General features: G+C 37.1%; 2 pseudogenes; both read right to left on the bottom strand.

Annotated features, from left to right (window-relative positions):
• LOC149122264 (palmitoyltransferase ZDHHC5 pseudogene) overlaps window positions 1–11,571 on the bottom strand; it is a 142,492-nt pseudogene extending 130,921 nt beyond the window's left edge.
• A 6,358-nt stretch (window positions 11,572–17,929) lies between these two features.
• LOC127492897 (U2 spliceosomal RNA) lies at window positions 17,930–18,093 on the bottom strand (annotated as a pseudogene).
• Between the last annotated feature and the right edge of the window lie 3,369 nt (window positions 18,094–21,462).

Here is a 21,462-nt window from a genome sequence, read left to right on the forward strand (position 1 = left end):
TCATGTCATCCTGAACATATTTTGTACATTTAAATTGCTGAGGGGCCGGCAGTGTGGTGATGTGGGTAAAAGCCCCAGCCTGCAGCGCCAGCATCCCATATGGGCACCGATTCAAGTCCCGGCTGCTCCTCTTCTGATCCATCTCTCTGCTATTGCATGGGAAAGCAGTAGAAAATGGCTCAACTTTCTTGGAACCCTGCACTCTGCACTCATGTGGGAGACCCAGAAGAATCTCCTGGCTTCTGGCTTCAGATCAGCTCAGCTCTGGACATTGTGGTCATTTGAGTAGTGAACTAGCAGATGGAAGACCTCTTTATCTCTGATTCTATCTCTCTCTGTAATGCTATCTTTCAACTAAATAAAATAAATCTTAAAAAAAATGCTGAAAAGCAAATTTTATATAGTTTCATTGTACAGTACATGGTGTTTATTACAAAATGCATAGAGACAACTTTATGCAACTACCCTTCATAATTTCAAAGGCCGAAGCAAGCAAATTCCCAAACTGTTCTTTCAGTATCTATAACTATCAGATTTCCCAACAGAATGATGTCCTTGAAGGCCCTGTGACATTGAGAACTTCCCAGCTACCTTCCAGCATGGTGCATCTACCAGCTTGCCAAGGCAAGATTTGTGTTGGTCACCACCATAGACCTTTGCAATAATTTTGTGTCATTTTTCATTTTTGGAGTCAGTGTTTGGATTTAAAGCATGCTTTACCATGTTGTTGTCCGAAACCCTCATGTAATTTTATTTACTCTTTTATACATCATCATTGGTAAATGGGAAGAATATTAGCAAAAATACCATAGAATTCCTGTGAGAATTCAATTGAAAGAGTGCCCAGAAGCATTCTTGATATCTTAGAAGAAATTAACAAAAATAACTGAGTAGATATGTTGTGAGGATGATGATGATGAGTTTAATCTGCTGCTTTAGCTTTTTATATTACCACAAATTAAGCCAAGAGTCTAAAAACTTGTATTAATATGTTAGCACAGATAATGAAAGATGCCAGAATTAACAGTGGAAATATATTAATATCACATATCAGGAGCTCATCAGAAAACTGGTGAGGAAATGCAAGCAAAATACATGACTAGTAACAAGACTTAGCCATCTAATGTATGTCAAGGAGGTACATATGACATGATATGGCATGGAATCAACTGCATGTTAATAACTTGTACACGTATCTGTAGTCTCATCTCTTCTCTTGATATATGTGTTCTGGTACTTTGAAAAATTGTTAAATTCAGTTGTTTTTCATGGATTACTCACCTGTTTTATTTATGTGTTCAATTCTAGGAGCAGAGTTCACTGTCTTCTGTATTTCTACCACCTACATATTCAATTATATCTTAACTTTAGACCCAGGTACTTTATCAGGTGGATAAGTCCTACAATTTTATAATATTTAGCTAAAGTTCGTATCATATAAAAATTTTATTCATGACTCTGAAAACTTCAGAAAATACTCCTCTATGCAATAGCATGGCCTTTAAATAAAAATGAAGAGAATTCTAATCATATTGCAGTGATTGAAGATTGGACTGTTGACCTCCATGCTTCTTGAACTGAAATCTTTTTCTTGTGAGAAAAAAAGATGCATAGAGTCCAATATTCTGCCACAAATTCCTAAGAGAAAAGGAACTAATTTCTGAGGATGGAAAAATTCACCCTTATATAAGCAAGGTGGAGAGAGTCTGAATTCAGCCTCAAAATATACTTCAAAAAACATGAATTTGAAAGCCATTTCAGACAAGCATGCAGAAACAAAGAAAAAAGCAAGAAAACCAAAAGAACTAGTATACTAAATCATTTGCATGGGGATGTTAAAGGAGAAATAATAAAGTCCTATCATTCCCTGATGTTACAGATACTGAGATCCATTGCACACAGTTATTCCATTCATTCTTTTACTGCTCACAATTCTGTCTGAAACACTACCCCTACAAAATAAAAATCAGGGTGAATACTTACTTATTATGCTGTCAGTTTACTTAAAGATGGAAGTGTGCTGTTAATTTTTTTGCAATACACTTGATGGTTACTGATTAATAAATTACTAACACTAATAAAAATGTAATATGTGAAAGATATTACTCCATTTTTACACATACTTACATAGTAACTAATATATTTTTAAAGCTTTATTTATTTATTTGAAAGTAAGAGTTCCAGAGAGAGAAAGAGAGAGAGAGATCTTCCATCCTCCCCAGATGGCTATGATGGTCAAACCAAAGTCAGAGATCAGGAGTTTCTTTCCGGTCCCCCACATGCGTATCAGAGCCCAGGAACCTGGGCCATCTGCTGCTTTTCTCTGGGCATTATCAGGTAGCTGGATCAGAAGTAGGGCAGCCAGGACATGAAGGGGCACACATTTGGGATATGATGGTTGCAGGGGGTGGCTTTACCAGCAACACCACAACTCTGGCTCTCACATATTAACTAATTTAATCCTCACCACAACCTAGTGGGAAGTGTTAGGTGTCCTTGTTTCACAGATGCAGAGACTGATGTGGAGAGAAACTAAGTGCCTTCCATGCAGGAAGCCAAACACTGGACTCTGACCACTAACCTGGTATACAGTAGCCCATGATTGCTTTTCCATTCCCCTCTGCCACAAACTGAATACACATACAAGTGCAGAAAAATATCACATTAACCTGCAAAGATGCCTGGAGATAACAAGGCTTTGAGGAAACTGAGGTGCTAATGAGTCATCAATGAATAAACAGTGAACTTCTTTTTTAGATGCTTTCTCAATCTGGCATCTTTTACAAACACTAAAAAAGTTTTCAGATCAACAAACAGCGAATATAATGAAGACAAATGTCTGTTTGTCTTCTAAGTTGTAGCTGTAAACTTTCACTTGTATTGTTGAGAAACTAAACTCACAACTCCAGCAAACAGGGTGAGAAATTCTCAACCACTTAGAGGATCCTGAATACACATGCACATTATTGTAGCGACTTCGTTCTGTCTCCTACTGCATAACCATCGAGGGATTATATTGCCTGGTCAATATTGAGTTCTACACAGGTGTAAGATCACTTGGATTAGCAGTGAAAATATTCTTTTGCATATCGTACAAGGCTGTGATTTCTTCTCAAAAATACTGACAGGTTGGGCATTTGGTATAAAATTTCAGATGCCACTCAGAATGTTTGTCTCATACTGAAATGCCTGGCTTTGGGTCCCAGGTCTATTCCCAAATCCAGCTTCCTGCTACTGTTGCACCATAGGAGGCAACAGGTAATGGCCCAAGTCCTTTGGTTCCTACCAAGCATTTGAGAGACTGGATTAATTTCTGGGCTCTGATCTTTTGCCTGACCTAGCCTTGACTATTCCAAGCATTTGGGGAATGAACCAGTGGATGGACAATCTCTCTCTGTCTCTTCCTCATTTTCTCTTTAACTGCCTTCAGATAAATAGAAGGGATTTTTATAATAGTCACTGTTTACTGAGTCCGGAGTAAACATGATGAGCTAGCCATTACACTGATCCTGTCCTGTCCTCAGATCCAGGTATGCATACATATTTTTGTTTAACATTTCTAAAGGTTATGCTTGTCCAGTTCAACACTATTTTTCTTGTAGTAGTTACTAGAAGCCTGACTCAGAGTAGCAATTCATTAATAATTTCTTAATTAAATAAATGTTGACAGAAGAAACATTATGCACAGGAAATTTTACTTTATATTTGCCTACATTTTAACTATTACAAATGCACAAACTTTTGTGTGTGACTTTCATATTATTAAGGAGCCATTAACTTCCCAACAAGTTAGCATTCATGACTGCTGAGGTCAGTGAGTCAGAGATGACCCATGATTAAATCAATAATTGACTTGTCATGACATTGATAATTGATAGTTTTGTTCTCTAATCCTTGGGCTTTGTACTCAGAAAGATCTAGATGCTGACAGCCACGTCTGTGTACACTAGGTTTAATCATATATGTGCATGTGTGTGTATATATATATATTATATATATATATATATGTTGGTCTGGCCCATTCCTGGCTGTTATGGCCATTTGGAGAGAGAACCAATGAATGGATGGCCTCTCTCTCTCTCTTTTTTTTTTTTTTTTTTTTCTGACAGGCAGAGTGGGCAGTGAGAGAGAGAGACAGAGAAAAAGGTCTTCCTTTGCTGTTGGTTCACCCTCCAATGGCCGCCGCGGCCAGCGCGCTGCAGCCGGCGCACCGTGCTGAACCAAAGGCAGGAGCCAGGTGCTTCTCCTGGTCTCCCATGGGGTGCAGGGCCCAAGCACTTAGGCCATCCTACACTGCACTCCCTGGCCACAGCAGAGAGCTGGCCTGGAACAGGGGCAACCGGGACAGAATCCGGCACCCCGACCGGGACTAGAACCCGGTGTGCTGGTGCCGCAAGGCGGAGGATTAGCCTAGTGAGCCGCGGCGCCGCTCTCTCTCTTTTACTCTGTGTGTGTGTGTGTGTATGTTTGCCTCCATACTGAGTTTAATTATTAAAATATGCATGCCTCTGCTTCCCTGCTTCCTTTCCTTTGGAAGTAAAATTGTAATAATACAACCATATACATTTTGGAGAGGCAATATGGAAGTAAAATGTTTAGACACTAGCGTATTTTTAATCCACCACTGAATGTTAGCTCTTATCTTTATTATTTTGTTAATTTTAACTTTTTGATAACCTTTGCGAAAGTTGAGAATTATTTGTTTTAAAGAAAAAGGACATGTTCAGTAAAGCCAACTTAAGTATTAAAATGCTTACTCATGTAACTGGGAGATTCATTGTTCTTTAAGCAAGTACAATATTTTAATATTAAATTGACTTAGGAGTTATTTTTCATGCTTGGTGTTCAGACACTTATATTTTGGTCATTATTTTATATTTTAAAAGATACCTGAAAAATCTGTAGCTATGTCAGCATTTCCCAAATTGTCTTCCCCTGGGATATGTTCATATAAATCCTCTTTCCTTGCTAAGCAAAAAGGATTTAACTGGTAGAGAAATTGGAAATCAACAATCCAATCTTCATAACAAGAACAAAAGCTGAATGAACTGAAAATCAATAGCTCTCCTCAGATCATTTAGGGTATAGGGCAAATTTCTGCCCTGATAGCCACAGAGACATAGAATATATTGAGTCATATCTTATAGGGAGCAGAACATACTAGTGTCAGTAACAGCTAGGGGACACTCAAATGTTAATTGATGAAGTGCTAGAAAACTTAGTTCCAAAGGAAAGGAAACAGAGGCATGGACATTTAAGTCACTGAATCATGTAGAGGAAAACAGTCATAAACATATAAAAATCAGGGCTAGTGTACATGGGTGTGGCCATCAGTGCCTGGTTCTGACTATAAAGCCCAAGCTCCAAAGAACATAGTAACACAGTATCTATCTGTAAAACACATCAGTCTCCTTACTAATCATGTCTGCCTGAAGGTGGTATTCAGAGCATGAGAGCTAATTTTGAAAGAATAGTTCCAGTTAAAAAATCCTAAAAATCCAAGTGGAGAGATGGACAAATTTACGAAAGTATTTAAAATGGCAGAGAGGCTGGTGTTGTGGTGCAGCAGGTTAAGCTTCCACTTGCAACTCCTGCATCCCATATCAGAGTGCTGGTTTTGTTGCCTAGTTTCAGATCCAGCTCCCTGCTAATACATTTGGGAAGGAAGCGAAAGATATTGCAAGTACTTGAGACCCTCCCACCCTGTTGGGAGACCCCAATGAAGTACCTGGCTCTTGGCTTTGATTTGCCCACCCCTGGGTGTTGTGGCCATTCAGGATGTGAAATGGTGGATGAATGATTTCTCTCTCTCTCTCTCTCTCTCTCTCTCTCTCTCTCCTCTTTCTTTATCCCCCTCATCACCTCTGTCACTCTGCCTTTCAAATAAATAAATCTTAAAAAAAAACTTAAAATGATACAAATAAGAACTACAATATAGGAAATAAAAATATATTTGATGGATATATCATCAGATAGTATATATCTGAGGAAAGAATCCTTGAGCTTGAGGATATATCAAGTCAAAATTCCCAGACCGAAAGAAAAAAGGAATGGGAAAAAAAGTTAGTAGAATATCCAAGAACTGTAGGAAATTACAAAAGGTATAACATGTGCAGAATAAAGATACCAAGATTAGGATAAAGGAAGACAGGAATAGAACATAATATTTAAAGTAATAAGAAAAGATTTTTGAAAATTTAAGGATACACAAAAAATACAGATCCAGAAAGCTCAGAGAATATTAAGCAGGATAAATATAAAAAGTATACAGGTAGGCATGTTATATTGAAACTGTAGAAAATCATAGATAAACACAAAATATAGAACAAATCTAGATTTTATTAACTAATCCGCAAAGAAACAAGGCTATAAATTGCACTTGACTTCTCTTTAGAAAGCATGGAGCAAAAACACATATTTGAAGCATTAAAATAAAAAATTGAAATGGAATGTGTATTCATCATATTTCAAAGGAGAAATAGAAATAAAAATTTTCTCATCCAAATAAAACTGAGGATATTTTTCACCAACATACTTAACTTGTAATAATGTGAAACTACAGAAACTCTCTGCCATTGCTGACAGAAATGCAAAATGGTACAACCACATCATGAGACAGTTGGCATTCCTGACAGAGGTAACGTGGGTTTCCCGTTTAATAGAGCAATTGCACTCCTTGGCATTTGCTCAAACGAATGATTATTTTGTATACAAGTACATGGTTGATAATAGCACCTTGATTAATAATTGCCAAAAATTGAAAGCCAACAAGATGTTCTCTAAGAGGCAACCACATATAAACAGTGGTACATCTGTACAATTGTATATTTTTCAGTGACCAAAAGAAATATATTAGCAAGCCACAAAAAGGTACAGAAAAAAAATATGTACTGGTAAGTAAAAGGAAGAAGCCTGTCTAAAAAGACTGTGTACTAGTTATACCTCAAACTGTTGAAATCTTTACTCAGTATATACTAAATTGGTCTTCTGTATATAAAGAGAATTGAAAATGAATCTTGATGTGAAAGGGATGGGAGAGGGAGTGGGAGATGGGATGGTTGCGGGTGGGAGGGAGGTTATGGGGGGAAAAAGCTGCTATACTCCAAAAGTTGTACTTTGGAAATTTATATTTATTAAATAAAAGTTTAAAAAGGCTATGTACTAGTATTTCAACTTTGTGACAATTTTTTAATTAATTAATTTTTAAAGGCAGAGTTACAGATGAAGAGAGAGAGAGAGAGAGAGAGAGAGAAAGAAATATACAGAGACATCTTCCATCTACTGGTTCACTCCCCAAATGGCCACAACAGCTGGAGTTGTGTCAGGCCAAAGCTGGGAGACAGTATCTTCATCTGGGAATCCACATGGATGCAGGGGCCCAAGGACTTGAGCCATTTTCTACTATTTTTCTAGTTGCATTAGCAGAGAGCTGAATAGGCGGTAAGAATCAGTTTTTGCCAGAAATTGGGGGGGGGTAGAGGGAAATGGGAGGAATTCCCATGCAGTAAGACTCCTCTATATGATACAGTCATGGTTATACATAACATAAACATGTTTCTAAGGCACAGAACTTTAAAGAACAGAGTGATCTCTAATGTAAACTGTGGTACGTAATAATGTATAACATCAGTTCATTAATTAAAATACAGGCACCCTGGTAATAAAAGACGTTAGGCAAATAGAAACTACAGAGCACATTTGGGAACTCTGTACAACCTATTCCATTTTTTTCTGTAAATATACTCTAAAACTAAAGTACCAGAATAACAAAGCAGTAATAAGAAAAAGTTTTCTAACTATTTATACATTAAAAATGCTGTACTGATCTACTTGTTAATGATGCTGGAGATATATTCCAGGAAACATTTTACCCCAAAGTGTTCCTACCTTCTTTGACAATAATTCCCTTCTTCTAGCACAATGCCCTTTTATGTGGACATTGTTGTTGCACCACATAGTACCCTTACCTTTGTGTTACTTCTTCTCTCACATTCATGCATTTCTGGGTGGAACCAATAGACTCATGCATCATTAGAAATTGTTAATATCCAGTTTATATTCACTCTGCATGCTGCTGAGTGCGGTACTTTGCAATGTCAGTTTCTGTTGCAGTTGTTACTAACATGTCACAATCACTAACTGCTCCTCTTACGTCTATAAATGTTTAGCTTCCTAACATGCAGCTTTCATTTGTTGACAGATTTTTATTTCCCTTTAAAGATGGTGCCCAACATGTGGTGTGAGTTATGATTTTATGATTTTACAACAGTGTCAAAGTCTACACATATTCCAAGAACTATAGTTCAAAATTTGAATTTTATCTTTTCCTTGGCAATATCACTGAATCAGTTATGCAAACAGGAGAGTAAATTTATGATTCTCTACAACAGTCTGCATTGCTGAGCCGTGGTATTTCATGTGTTACGTGGTTACTTAGAATATTTTCAACTTACATTGGGTTTATTGGGATCTAATTCCATTATAAGTCTAGGACTAACTGTTTTTCCATTTCATTGTAATATGTTCAATTTCATCTCTCAGTGAATGCCATAACAGAATGTCTCTGAAATCATTTCTGTCATTAGCATTTGTATGATTTAACTAATAAAATAAAAATTGAATCTGTAGTCATTTCTTTATGCACTTTTTTTTTGGTATTGTGTGTGTGTGTGTGTGTGTGAGAGAGAGAGAGTGCATTCTTATGTATTGATTCACTCCCCAAATGCTCATATTGACCAGGGCTGAAGCCAGGAGTTGGGAACTCAGTCAAAGTCTTTTATGTGAGTGGCAGGAGCACAGCTGCCTGAGACATTACCATCGCCTCTCAGGAGCTGGGTAAGCAGGAAGCTGCTGTCAAGAGTTAGATCCAGTATTGAACCTGGATACTCTGATATGGGACACAGGGATCTTCATTGCTGATCCAGAGGTAAGAATCTTCCCACCCTATCCAGACTTCTCACCTTCAGAGCTGCCTACATACAATCTTCCCAGCAAGTAATCAGCATACACATCTTTGTATGGTTTCTAACCTCATTCTAGTAATCGGCTGAAGGCAGTGTGCTTCTATCGTTTACATGTAAAAATGCCCATTTTAAATTCATAGACTCTCTCACATTGTAGTTTTACAATGTCAGAAACGTCTCTCAGTTTGCTTCCTAAGGCATTCAATCACCCTGTGCAAATTATACCATGGTCTTTCCCCTCGAGTAATTATATATATTTCAGCAAAAATCCACTGGACTTTCTCTTATTTTGATGTCAAAATGTTTTGATCTAGGAAGCCTTCTAAAGTAACCAGCATAACTACAAACCTTAATCACCATTAAGATTCAGACCAAACTATTACTAGAGTGTTCCATTCCCCCAAAGAGCAGGTTGTAATGTTACCATTGCTGTTTATCTTAACTAAGTAACTCCCCCAGCATATTAAGACCTCATCTTACCTTGATATTTGACAATTGTGACAAATAAAGAAGGAAAGAAGTAAAGAAATCTACTACCTGCATTCTAATAAACACACTCAAAGTATCTAAGGAATCAACCTGGTGATTTCAAAAAGGAAGTTGAATAACCAAATACCTGGAATATGTAAAATTAAAGGAAACAAAACCATCCAATATAAAATATAATTAAACCAATTACTATTCATGTGTCAATGTCAAAATTTCTCTCTTTCCCCTATCTTTAGTATAGGTAAATGTAAGAAATGAGTAATTAAATCTAAATCAAGGCAGAAACAGCTCTCTTGAAGTTACCAGTTCTGTAGTAGTTTTTTCTCTGACCATGGATCACTCACTTCAAAAATAAATGTGTACATATTAGTGGATATAAAAGAAAAAATAGCATACTACCACTATGGAGATAATATGTAAATAATGACTTACAGTGTGGTTTCTTTCATTACTTCCAAGACAATCTTTTGTCTAAGAAGACTTTTCCTTTAATTTAACTCAGTCATACTGCAAACATTTTTTTCTCACCAGCATCCCTGTACAATGAACTTTTAAAAGGAGAACCATACGATTCTTAATTTTTCTAAATATTATCATAATAAACTGCAAATGACTTGTCCCACATCTGTGTTATTAGGCTCCTATTTTTTTAAAATAGAGCTGCCAATGTTTTGCTAATATGAAAAATTTTGAGATAAAATTATCTCGTCCTTGATAACAGCTGTGTTCTCTTCACATCTGTTTGAAAAGACAAATAGAGACCAGTCTCATTTTTAAGATTGCTCAATGCAACATAAGAAATGTACAGATGGCTGAATCAAAATAGGAAGTGGTAATAGTCAAGCAGTAACAATAATCCGTAGGCAGGTCTATATAATCTGCATACTTTCACAATATTTCTACATCTATTATCCCCATCCATCATCTTTATCTTCATAGGAATACTAAGAACAAAGAGCTACATGAGGACTAAGGAGATTTTTTTTCATGAGCACACATAGCTAATTAGAAGCAAATGAAGCATTAGAAAACCATTTCTTTCACAATCACAAAAACTAATACAAAAGTGAATATTAACTTTTATTTTATTAGAATCCATGATTTTTTAAAATATAATAAAATATATCACAAATACACCACAAAACTCTAAAAAAGAATAGACATTAGCATCTCCAAATTCTAAGAAAACCTACCCAATGATAGTGTTCTCAAACAGGAGAATGGATTAATAGTGTTAAATTTATCAAGTAACTTTGTGATTATACAATCACTTGATTAAAACTTAATATTATCTTCATGGCATTTATTTTATAATAATGGATCAACTTGATCAATGATTCCTATATATTGTTTGTTTCTGAACTCAGATTTTTTTAAAAGATTTATTTGATTTATTTAAACATAGAGTTATAGAGAGAGAGGGAGAAACGAAAGAATGATCTTCCATGTGCTGATTCACTCCTAGAATTACCTCAATGACTGGGAGCTGGATCAGGTGGAAGATAGGAGCCTGGAACTCCATATGGTTTCCCATGTGTGTGGCTGGGGCCAACATACTCAGGCCATCTTCCATTGCTTTCCCAGGAGCATTAATAGGAAAATGGAGTGAAAAAGGAGCATTCAGTGCTCAAACTGGTGCCTATAAAGATTTCTGGTGTCACAGGCTGTGGCTTAACATGCTTGGGCCACAATGCCAGGCACATGACTCAGCTTTTAAGCGTCTTTGTGTTTTTACCATTCCAGACTCAAGATAATCATTATCATGATTAAGTATACATGTATAAGTCAGACCTGAATTGGTGCCATTGTATCATCTACATCATAGTTAGCCAAATTGAAAATTAATCCCTATGCATTAGAATTAACCTATTGCGAGCTTAGTAGTAAAGCATGATGCTTGATCCTGAGGGAGGATTTTAATAAAGTGACCTCTTCTAACTCATCCCAAATTCTCTCTTCTGTAAGGGCTGGTTTTACTTCCTGTGATTGTTCTAGATTCCTTCAAAATGTTCTTGGTGCTGTGAAAACAATAATCTCTGTAGTGTGCATCCCTTTCTTTGGATTGATCTCTTGCTTCATCAATGCCTCGTAATTGCACAATGTCTAAGCTGCTGTCCATGATGCTTTTGCTCAGGTGTTCCTTGATTTCCTATTTTGTTTGACCTCACACTTGGGTTTTCTCCCTACACCTACAGTGCATTCCATCAGGCATGTTCATAAATTTTTCAGAGATAATTAGTATTGTAAAAATGATACAGTAACTGGAAAATTATTTTAGACCTTGTTCTCAATTTTTGGAAAAAATAGAACAATGATTGAAAATGCCAGAAAAAAAATTTTATTTTGACATAGTGTGATTAAAAAACACAGGAATTTTCAGGAGATCTGAAATAGTGTGGGGAAAAAAATCTGTCTGTATCTTAGTTTTATAAACATTCCATCTACCACCACCCCCTTCCCAACCAAATTTCTTCACTTGTAAAGCAACATCAACAATCCAAATTTTTCCTGTGGATTTTTGTGAGTTATGACTAATGACAGAAATTTATAATGGAAAAACCACAATACTCTCTATTTAAGATAAGTTGTGTCAATTAGAAAAATACATCAGCTGAACTTTTTTAGCAAAATTGTCCTTTGCACTGGCGTATTTTGGGTCACCGCATGGTTCCCTGTGAACCTGTATGGAATTCGTCAGGGTGATAGAGATAGGAGCATTATTTTTGGGAATCATTATATTCATAATGATGCTTGTCTTGTTTTTCAGTATCACAAAAGGGAAAACAACAATCCTTTGATTTATTAATTTAAAAATAGAACTACAGAAGTTGAATTCCCTGACAGATGAGGGAAGAATTACAGGATACTCTGCAGATGTCAATTAGAAATATTTGGCACAAAGTTATTTCCTACTAATAGAAAATGCTAGAACTGGAGAAGACCAAAATTAAGCTCTGGGGTGTTTAAGAAAGATTAGAAACTTGCGAGTGAAATGTTTGATAGAAAAAACATCTGTGACAGATTATTTGGCCACTTCAACACGTGGAAGGGAAATGCTGTTTACCTGGAAAATGTTAATTTTATTTTCATTAGTAGGAAGAGGCAGTAGAGGCTTACAACAATAGAATTTATAAGCAGAAAGCAATTAATTTCTATTCTGAATGTGAGGCCTCTTATTATTCTTCATCTAGGACAAAATAATTTACAGCATAATATTTCCTGAAGGGCATTTTGGAAATTACAAGAATAATGTATACTTATACTGCTTTTTAAAAGGTATTCTTTGAGTTATTTGTTCATCTTGGTGGCTCTTTTCAATTTAAATTCTCTCTTAACTCATATTTTCCTATTTTTTGCAAGGGAAGGTTGACTTTTTAAATTCTCTAAGCTTTCAAGTATAGTTATTAAATATTAGTATTTACCATCATCTGATTAGCATTACGTGCCAATGGTATAACAAAAATCCCACAAAGCCATAAATACATAAACATAGACTTAGAACTGTTGGATATATATAAATCTTAGAGCCAATACCGCCCAACATTATGAGTCATGAGATTAGGTTGATATGCAAATAAACATTATTGTATGTTATTGTTCTTACTGTATCATGTTGTTAATCTGTCTGCCCATGTCTCTGTCAGCCACCTACTCTGTGCATTTTCATAACATGGTTTACAGGGAAAGAGGCCGTGGTGACTTTTTGTGTGGGGGCTGGCTACACAGAAGAGCTCAGCTAATGCAGAACAGTGCACTAGAGGGAGAAGAATCTTTTGTGCTCCTGTGGAATTGAATATGCACAAGTGATTTAAAGACTGGCAAATACCAATATGATTATCACAACAGCAAAGGATGTTATAGAAAGAAGCACAAATATCACATAATGATGTATTTTGATGTCAGAGGTACAGAGAGAAATTGTCTTTATTTCTTACTAGAGTCCACTTAATACTTTTATGGATAGGACTCAGAGAAATTCATTTATTACATTACTTCATCTCATATATTTAGTTCTTATTTTTATAATTAATTAGAAAATATATCATATGTTTTTCCTTAATTCCATAGATCTTTAAAGTATTCAATAGATTCTCCTTTCTAAGGAAGACATCACTTATAAATAAAACTTCAATTGTACATAGATAACAATAAATTCAATGTTTTTCATTAAAATGTTTTTGTTTTGTTATTATTGTTTTTACAAAGCTACCTGTATTAATTATTTAGGGCTTCTGTAATAAAGGATCACAAGAACTAGGTATTCAGCTAGGGGGTTGAGATGCACACATTTCACATGAGAGGCCTGGGTTCAATTATCAGCTCTGGCTCCTAACACCAGATTGCTGTCAATGCAGACCCTGGAAGGCATCCATAGTGGCTTCCATAGTTGGGTTACTGCTATCTATGTGGAAGACCTGGACTGCATTCGTGGCTCCTGGCCTGGCTACTGTCAGACCCTATCCCAGCCCACAACAAATGCATCCTCTCTCTCTCTCTTTCTCTCTTGTATATAAAGAAAAACGAAAAATGCAAATAATAAACAACATACCACAAACTGGATGAGGTAGAACCACAACATTGTTTTGTCTGCAGTTCTGGGGGGTGGAGTTCCACAACTGAGAGACTGAGGTGTTGACATGGCCATCCTCCCTCTGAGGGTGTTTGAATGACTCTTCCAGGAACCTCACTTGTATCTTGGCTTATGGCATCATAACTCCAGTCTTTAGGCCTGTTCCAACACTCTACTGTACATGCCTGTGCTTCGCCCAAATTTCCCCTTTTTATAAAGACACAAGGATATTAAAGTAGGCCCACCTTAATGACTTCATTTTCATTTGATCATCTACAAAGATAATACTTGCAAGAAAGGTCATAGTCACAGGTACTGGGGATTCAGACTTCGGTTTATTTTGGGGATATTAATGCTCATGGGTACCTCTTTTTTAAGTTTATTTATATAAAGGGAATGGATTTCAGATATTTCATACATACAATTTTAAGAACACAATGATGCTTCCCTCTCTCCCTGTCTCTTTCCTTCCTCCCTTGCATGTTCCCACCCTTTCTCCTTCTGACTTTGTTATTTTTCTTTTAATTTTTGTGATGACATATTTTCAATTTACTTTATAATAACAAGCTTAATCCGCCACTAAACAAAGAATTCAATAAGTAGTATGTTCACTAATTTAGTTTTAGCTTTCAATTGAAAAACAAGTCACTGTTCTTTCACAAATCACAGAAACACTTGAAATGCTAGAGTCCTTCCTTGTCGCATAGCTGTTCTAATTCGCAGGCATCCTCTTCTAAATATCAGTTTATACAGACCACTTTGAAATACTACAGTACCAACAGTGAGAAGGGTTGTACTAATGTGAGTGTGGCCCATATTTTCCCTGCATCCTGATTTTCCTTCATCTGCAGCAAATGCTTACACTGCTGCCTGCATCCACAGTTCTGTCTGCTAGCAGCCCATAAGTACATCACGTTAACATTCTACCTATTGAAATAATCCCCTCCATTCTAAAATCCCACTATTTAACTGTCATTATCACAGGTGTGAAAGAAAGAAAAATGAAGTTAGGAGTCAACATTGTGGCACAGCAGGTTAAGCTGCCACTATTTGCAGTGCTGGCATTCCATAGGAAGAGTGCTGATCCCAGTCCCCATTGCTCTGGTTCTGATCCAGCTTCTTGATGATGTGCCCAGAAAGGTAGCAGGAGACAGGCCAAGTGCTTGAGCCCCTGACAAGCATGTGGGAGACCTGGATGGAGTTCCTGTCTCTTGGTTTCAGCTTGTCCACGCCCTGGCTGTGGCAACCATTTGGGGAGTGAACCTGCAGTTGAAAGAGTCTCTCTCCCTCTCTCTCTCTTCTTCCTTTATGTCTCTCTTCTCTCTGTATTTCTGCCTTCAAATAAATAAATCTTAATTTTTAAAATAAAGTTAATGTATGTTAGGTTTGAATGGCTGATTTCAACCCAGAAAAAGACTTTTTAAATTATTTATTTATCTTATTTTATTAAATTTATCTTAATTATTATACTATTTATTTTGAAAGGCAGAGTTACGGTGGAGTGGGGGGAGAGTGTCCATCCACTGCTTCACTCCCCAAATGGTTGCTTTCCCTGGGGCTAAGCCAGGTGGAAGCCAGGAGTCAGGAGCTTCCTTCAGATCTCCCATGTGGATGCAAGGGCCAAAGGATTTGGGCCATCTTCCATTGCTTTCCCAGACACATTAGCAGGGAGCTGGATCAGAAGTGGAGCAGCCAGGACTTGAACAGATGCCCATATGGGATGGCAGCATTGCAGACCCCAGCTTAACCCGATGTACCACAATGTCAGTCCCCACAAAAGGACTTCAACTTTAAAAAGTATGTTCACTATGCTTCTTACCTTTATACAGGACCATTTATGTTCAATGTACAATGAAACCATGACATAGTAAACTTCATTTTAAGAATATTGAATTTGTGTCCTCTCCATCTAATAAGTCTAATTGAATAATTGTTTGAATTCTTGCTTGTTTTTTACTTACTGCTCCAATTTTAATCCCAGATTTCCTGAAGTTTCTTTTGGCAGGAAAAGAGTAAACTCCAAAAAGACCATTTCTGTTGGTCCTGACTTCTAATACAATCCTTCTAAACTTTTACTATTTCCAATTACATTTGATCAGTGAAAGATTGTGCTAAGCTCTACAGCATAGGAAAAATATAAAAGATTTAGGATGTATATGAGAAAGAAAATTCTTTTGAGAACTGTTAGCTAAAACAGGTATATCCAAGTGTCAGAAACTGAAAGGAGGATATCTTTAGGGCTCAGGAAAAAATGAAAACATTACTGACTATTTCAGTTGATTTAAATTCCTAAGCATTAGCATCTATTTCTCTCTCATCTGGATATTGCAGATGAATTTTTAACGGTTCAAGAAAAAAACAAACAAAAAATGAAAGAAACAAGTTAGATGCATGTCAGATATTCAGAGAACCTGTGGAAGCACTTTAAGTGGGTCTCAGAAAGCCAAGAGAACAAGCTCCTGAGTCTGTACAAAAAATAAAAGACAGTATTATCAACAATTTAAATGGTTGCAAAACTCATTCAGTATGGACAGTTTTGGGTATCAGCAAGTCTGTGCCCTGAACAGTGGTGTAGGCCCTGAATTGATGTATCAAAACAGTACTGCTCAGTTACAGTTCACTGCTGTGTGGTCCTGGGATCCAGCTCACATGCCTTTTAGAACTTGCTCTGGGACACACAGATTCAGCGGGTGCCCTGTGGAGTTGCAGGACCCAGGTGGTATCAACAGCATGTGTGCAGGGTTTACGTCACCAAGGGGAGCTGGATGCCTCCACAATAGTTGATCTTTGCAAAATGATTAGACCGCTATTCCTCTTGGAGTTATACTCTCTAGTACTAGTAAGAGTTATAAGATGAATTCTTAAAACTTCATTCTTAAATTCATGCTTAAAATAAGCCATCACCTTTAAAAAATCTATACTATATATTCAACATATAATTATATTTAAGATTTATTTTTCTTTTAGTTATTTGAAAGGCACAGTTACAGAATAAGAGAGAGAGAGAGAGAAAAAGAGAGAGAGAGAGAGGTAGATCTCTAATCCTCTGGTTCCACTCTCCAAATGGCCACAACAGCCAGGCCTGGGCGGGATGGAAACCCGAGCCAGGGGCTTCTTCCAGATCTCTCATGAGTGCAGGAGCCAAGGACTTGGGCCATCTTTTGCTGCTTTCCCAGGCACCTTAGCAAGGAGTTGGGTCAGAAGCGGAGCAGCTGATGCCCAAAAGGGATGCCAGCGTCACAAGTGGCGGCTCTATCTGCTCCACCACAATGCCAGCGTCTCTTCCACACATAATTTTAAAGAAGCATGATGATTTTTGTGATCAAGATGGAAAATAAATAGCTGTGTTTAGCCTGTCCTGTGGGAGGTGAACAAGTGGATGGGAGCTCTTTTTCTGTCTCTCACTCAAGTCTCTGTAATTCTTAAATACCATGAAAAAAACAGTTTTAAAAGTAAGAAACAATAGCAGTTAAAGTACCTCAATTTAAAAAAAAATAATAAATCAGGACTTGCAAAGTACATCAAATTTCAAAGAAAGATAAAGGATTGGGCGGGGGGTGGTGGTGGGGGACAGCGCTGTGGCCCAGCAGCTTAATACCCTGGCCTGAAGAACCAGCATCCCATATGAGCGCCAGTTTGTGGCCTGGCTGCTCCACTTCCCATCCAGCTCTCTACTGTGGCCTGGGAAGACAGTGGAGGATGGCTCAAGTGCTTGGGCCCTGCACCTGCGTGGGAGACCTGGAGGAGGCTCCTGGCTCCTGGCTTCAGATAGGTGCAGCTCCAGCTGTTGTGGCCAATTGGGGAGTGAACCAGCGGATGGAAGACCTTTCTCTCTCTCTCTCTCTCACTCTCTCTCTCTCTCTGCCTCTCCTCTCTCTGTGTAACTCTAATTTTCAAATAAATAAATAAATGTTTTAAGAAAAAAAGGATTGGGGAAGGAAACCTCTTTCATAATTAGCTAACACGTTTAAAGGATGTATATTACCTTGTATTAATTGTCATTCAACCTACAGATTTCAACTGACAAGAACAGATACTACACTGGATCTTAGCAAAAGCCTGAGAAGCAAAGACAACCTATAGAATCACTGAACAATGCCATTTTCCTAATTCATTTCATTCATTACTTTTTCCCTTGTTAATCAGACCGTGGTGGCTTAGAATTGAATTCTGATGCTGTTAAGCAAGAATATCTGTTCCCAATGTGAAAAATGAAATGTTGTTAAATTTTTAACAGTAAGCAAATCATCCTGTAGTTAAAGAAGTATATCTAAATGTAATTATTCTAAAAAGCAAGGGAATTATGGCTGCAAGTAGTCATCCCTAGTAATTCAACTATCTTTCCAAATTATATGTAGCCATCTAGATTCTGCTTCCCACATAAGAAAAAGTATTGCTGTCACCTCATTCACTCTTTGAAAAATGTTTTTGATTTTTTTAGAGCATGGTAAAAACTATGGAGTACAGCAGCAACAGGATGCTTAAGGGCAGAGTCTAGTTAGTTTCAATATCCCGAGGATTCAAGGAAGGAACACCAAAGAAAGTTGAGGCTGGTTACACAGCTAGTCCTTCCCCCTGGAAGGTGAAGCTCCTGGTCTCCAGCTATGCACCACAGAACTACAAGAGAACTTCATGCTCGCTGGGAACCCATTTGGTATTCAAGGCCAGGCACCGATGAGTCAAGCCTGTCTTCTCTCCTGAAGAGGCTGCCAAGGAGAGCCTGAGGTCATTCTGATCAACATCCTGAGTGTGAGAGCAAAGGACACAGGAGCCCAGGATAAATATGCAAGCCTCTCTACACCCTATTTAGTTTGCAAAGGAACAAGGGCCTCAGCACAAGGGTTGTCACCAGAATGAAAGACACTTGGTCTTAGTAAAACAGAAAAATTAATTAGATTGCTACTTTTTCTTTTTTGCAGTAAAATCTACAGAAGTGTTGTGTGCTTTAAAGATTCAATATTTTACATTCACTTTTGAATAAATACAAATTCTTAAAGAAACCTATCTACTGAGTTATTTTCATTCCAATACTTTGTTGAGCCAGAAATTGTGGAGAAAATTGGTATTCTGGAAGAGATAAATTGTTCTGCAAGTTTATTACAAAGAATTAAGTTCTCAGGTTGGGAGACAAGTAATGGCATTACTAATTATAAATGAAACCGTTCACTGTAACACTACATTGCCTCATTTGGAGACAATTTGCTTTGACACACCTACCATATTACTTGTTTGGGGTTATTTTGTTTGTTAATAAGTTAGTTTTAGGTAGGTTGCACAAATAGTTGATACAATAGCTCTGTAATCATGAGAATGCTCCAGAGTTGAACCCTCAGCATTACGCTGGCAGATTCTCATATTGACTGTGCAATGTAGTGGATCAAGAGGAACCAAGCTGGGGTCAGGTTTTGCCACAGTGGGTTAAGCCACTGCCTGCTATGCCACATGCCATATATAATAGAGTGCTGGTTTGAGTTTTGGTCTGGCCCAGAATCAGCTGTTACAATCATTTGGGTAACGAACCAACAGATGAAAGAGCTTACTCTACATTTGTCTATCATTCTATCATCTATCTATCATCTCTCTCTGTCACTCTAAATTTCAAATAAATACATGATCTTTAAAAAACACAAAATGCAGAACAAACACAAAATTATATATGAAGAAAAGAGGAACCATTCTGTCATGCATTTTTAAAGAAAACACAAAAATTTCTGATAAATATGGTTCCTGGATTGAATTTGCACCTTTGAGAATTCTAGACCTTGACAGCTGAGTGTCCTAGGATACAGAACTCTTACATGAGAAAATTACATTTTGCATTAACCTACAGGGACAGAAGGAGAAGTTAGAAATTTGAGTGTAATGTCTCTACTTTTGCTTATGCGTATCATTTCCTTGCTGTTATTATATTGTACCTATTGCTATTATAAATCTTTACCAAGAACATAACGATGTTAATTTTTGATAATCTTTCTGGTCAATAAACAAATTAATTGTGACACTCTTTCCCCACCAAAGAGTTGTAACTAAAATTTATGATATTAGAGAAAGCAGATTATGTCCTACATTTATTTAAGTGACAATAAAGCCCTTAAATATATTGATTTTTCTGCTAGATAGTTGAGAGCCATTCATGTATGGCTGTTCCAAATTTCCAAATCATCACAAAGTTAGGCAAAAATCTCCAATTCTTGATTTCTATCATGGTTTCAACTAGATACTTGTGACTTTCCTGAGATTTATACATTAGAATTTCTCCTTCAGTTTGTATTGGCATAAAAATAAACTGGGATTATGCATTTGGAGTATAACATAAAGGTTTTTCCAGGTGAAATAATAACTTTATGTTCCTTCCTTAACATGAAAATTAAGAAATCTAAAGGGAAATTAAAAATTCTTCCTTTGTAAGGGAACAAAACGTCTCTCCAAATCATGGCATTCCAGCATAAGGGTTATTTTGAGCTGGCAATTTAGAAATATCAAACATAAGACAACCCTTCTGTCCTTCTTTTATCTGCCTGAAAACAGGTCATAAATTTTCGGTGTAAGAAGAGAACAGCAAGTACCTCCAGAAACAGAGATGGGCCAGAACAGTCTATGTAAACAAACCATACTGAGTAACCCTTATATTATTAGTGTCCCTTACAGGTTTACTTTCCACAATTTACCATCACCAAAAAGCTCAGAAATCCTCTTTGCAGTGTCACCTTTCTAGAAGTGCATGGCCGTTTGTCTAAATGTAGTTAAAGCCTCTAAAAACCAGCTGGTACATTGGTTTTTTACTCTTATGAGGCACCACTCCATGCCATGCAAAGCAACAACATTTCTGCCCTTTTCTCCTGTAAATCTATCTTTTTTCAGCTAATTTTTTACTGAACCTAAAAGGGTACACGATTGTTTCTTCCCCTACTTAGTATAGCCAGCAACATAGAAAATAAGTCTCTCTGAATCCCAATTCACAATGGGCAGAATAGTGTTCTCTGGCCAACAAAGCCATCTCAGGCTAAAAGAGCTTGTGGAATCATATTTTCAATTATTTTTGTTTATTGATTTCAGAAACAGAGTGACAGAAACAGAGACGATCAGAATAGACAGATCTGCTGCTCAGTTTGAAAAAGACTAAGACTAGGTTGATTTTCCTAAGCCAGGAACCAAGGAGTTGGGTCCCAAGTTGGTGGCAAGTACCCAAATACATGGGCTTTCACATGTTGCCTCACGGAGTGCACTGTAGCAGGAAAATGGAATCAGAAGCAGAGCCGAGAATCAGCCCCAGGCATCCCGATTTTTGTCACAGGTGTCTCAAGTAGTAGATTCTTAAATTATGACCTCTCTCCCACCCACATTCCCACTCTCCCTCTTCCATTCTTACTTTTTCTCTTAATTCTTAAAATGACGTATCTCAGATAATTTTATAATCACAAGCTTAACCCTCTTCCAAAT

Source organism: Oryctolagus cuniculus, chromosome 14 (assembly GCF_051225735.1).
Source record: "Oryctolagus cuniculus isolate XC-2025 breed Fujian yellow rabbit chromosome 14, ASM5122573v1, whole genome shotgun sequence".
NCBI classification, from domain to species: Eukaryota; Metazoa; Chordata; class Mammalia; order Lagomorpha; family Leporidae; genus Oryctolagus; species Oryctolagus cuniculus.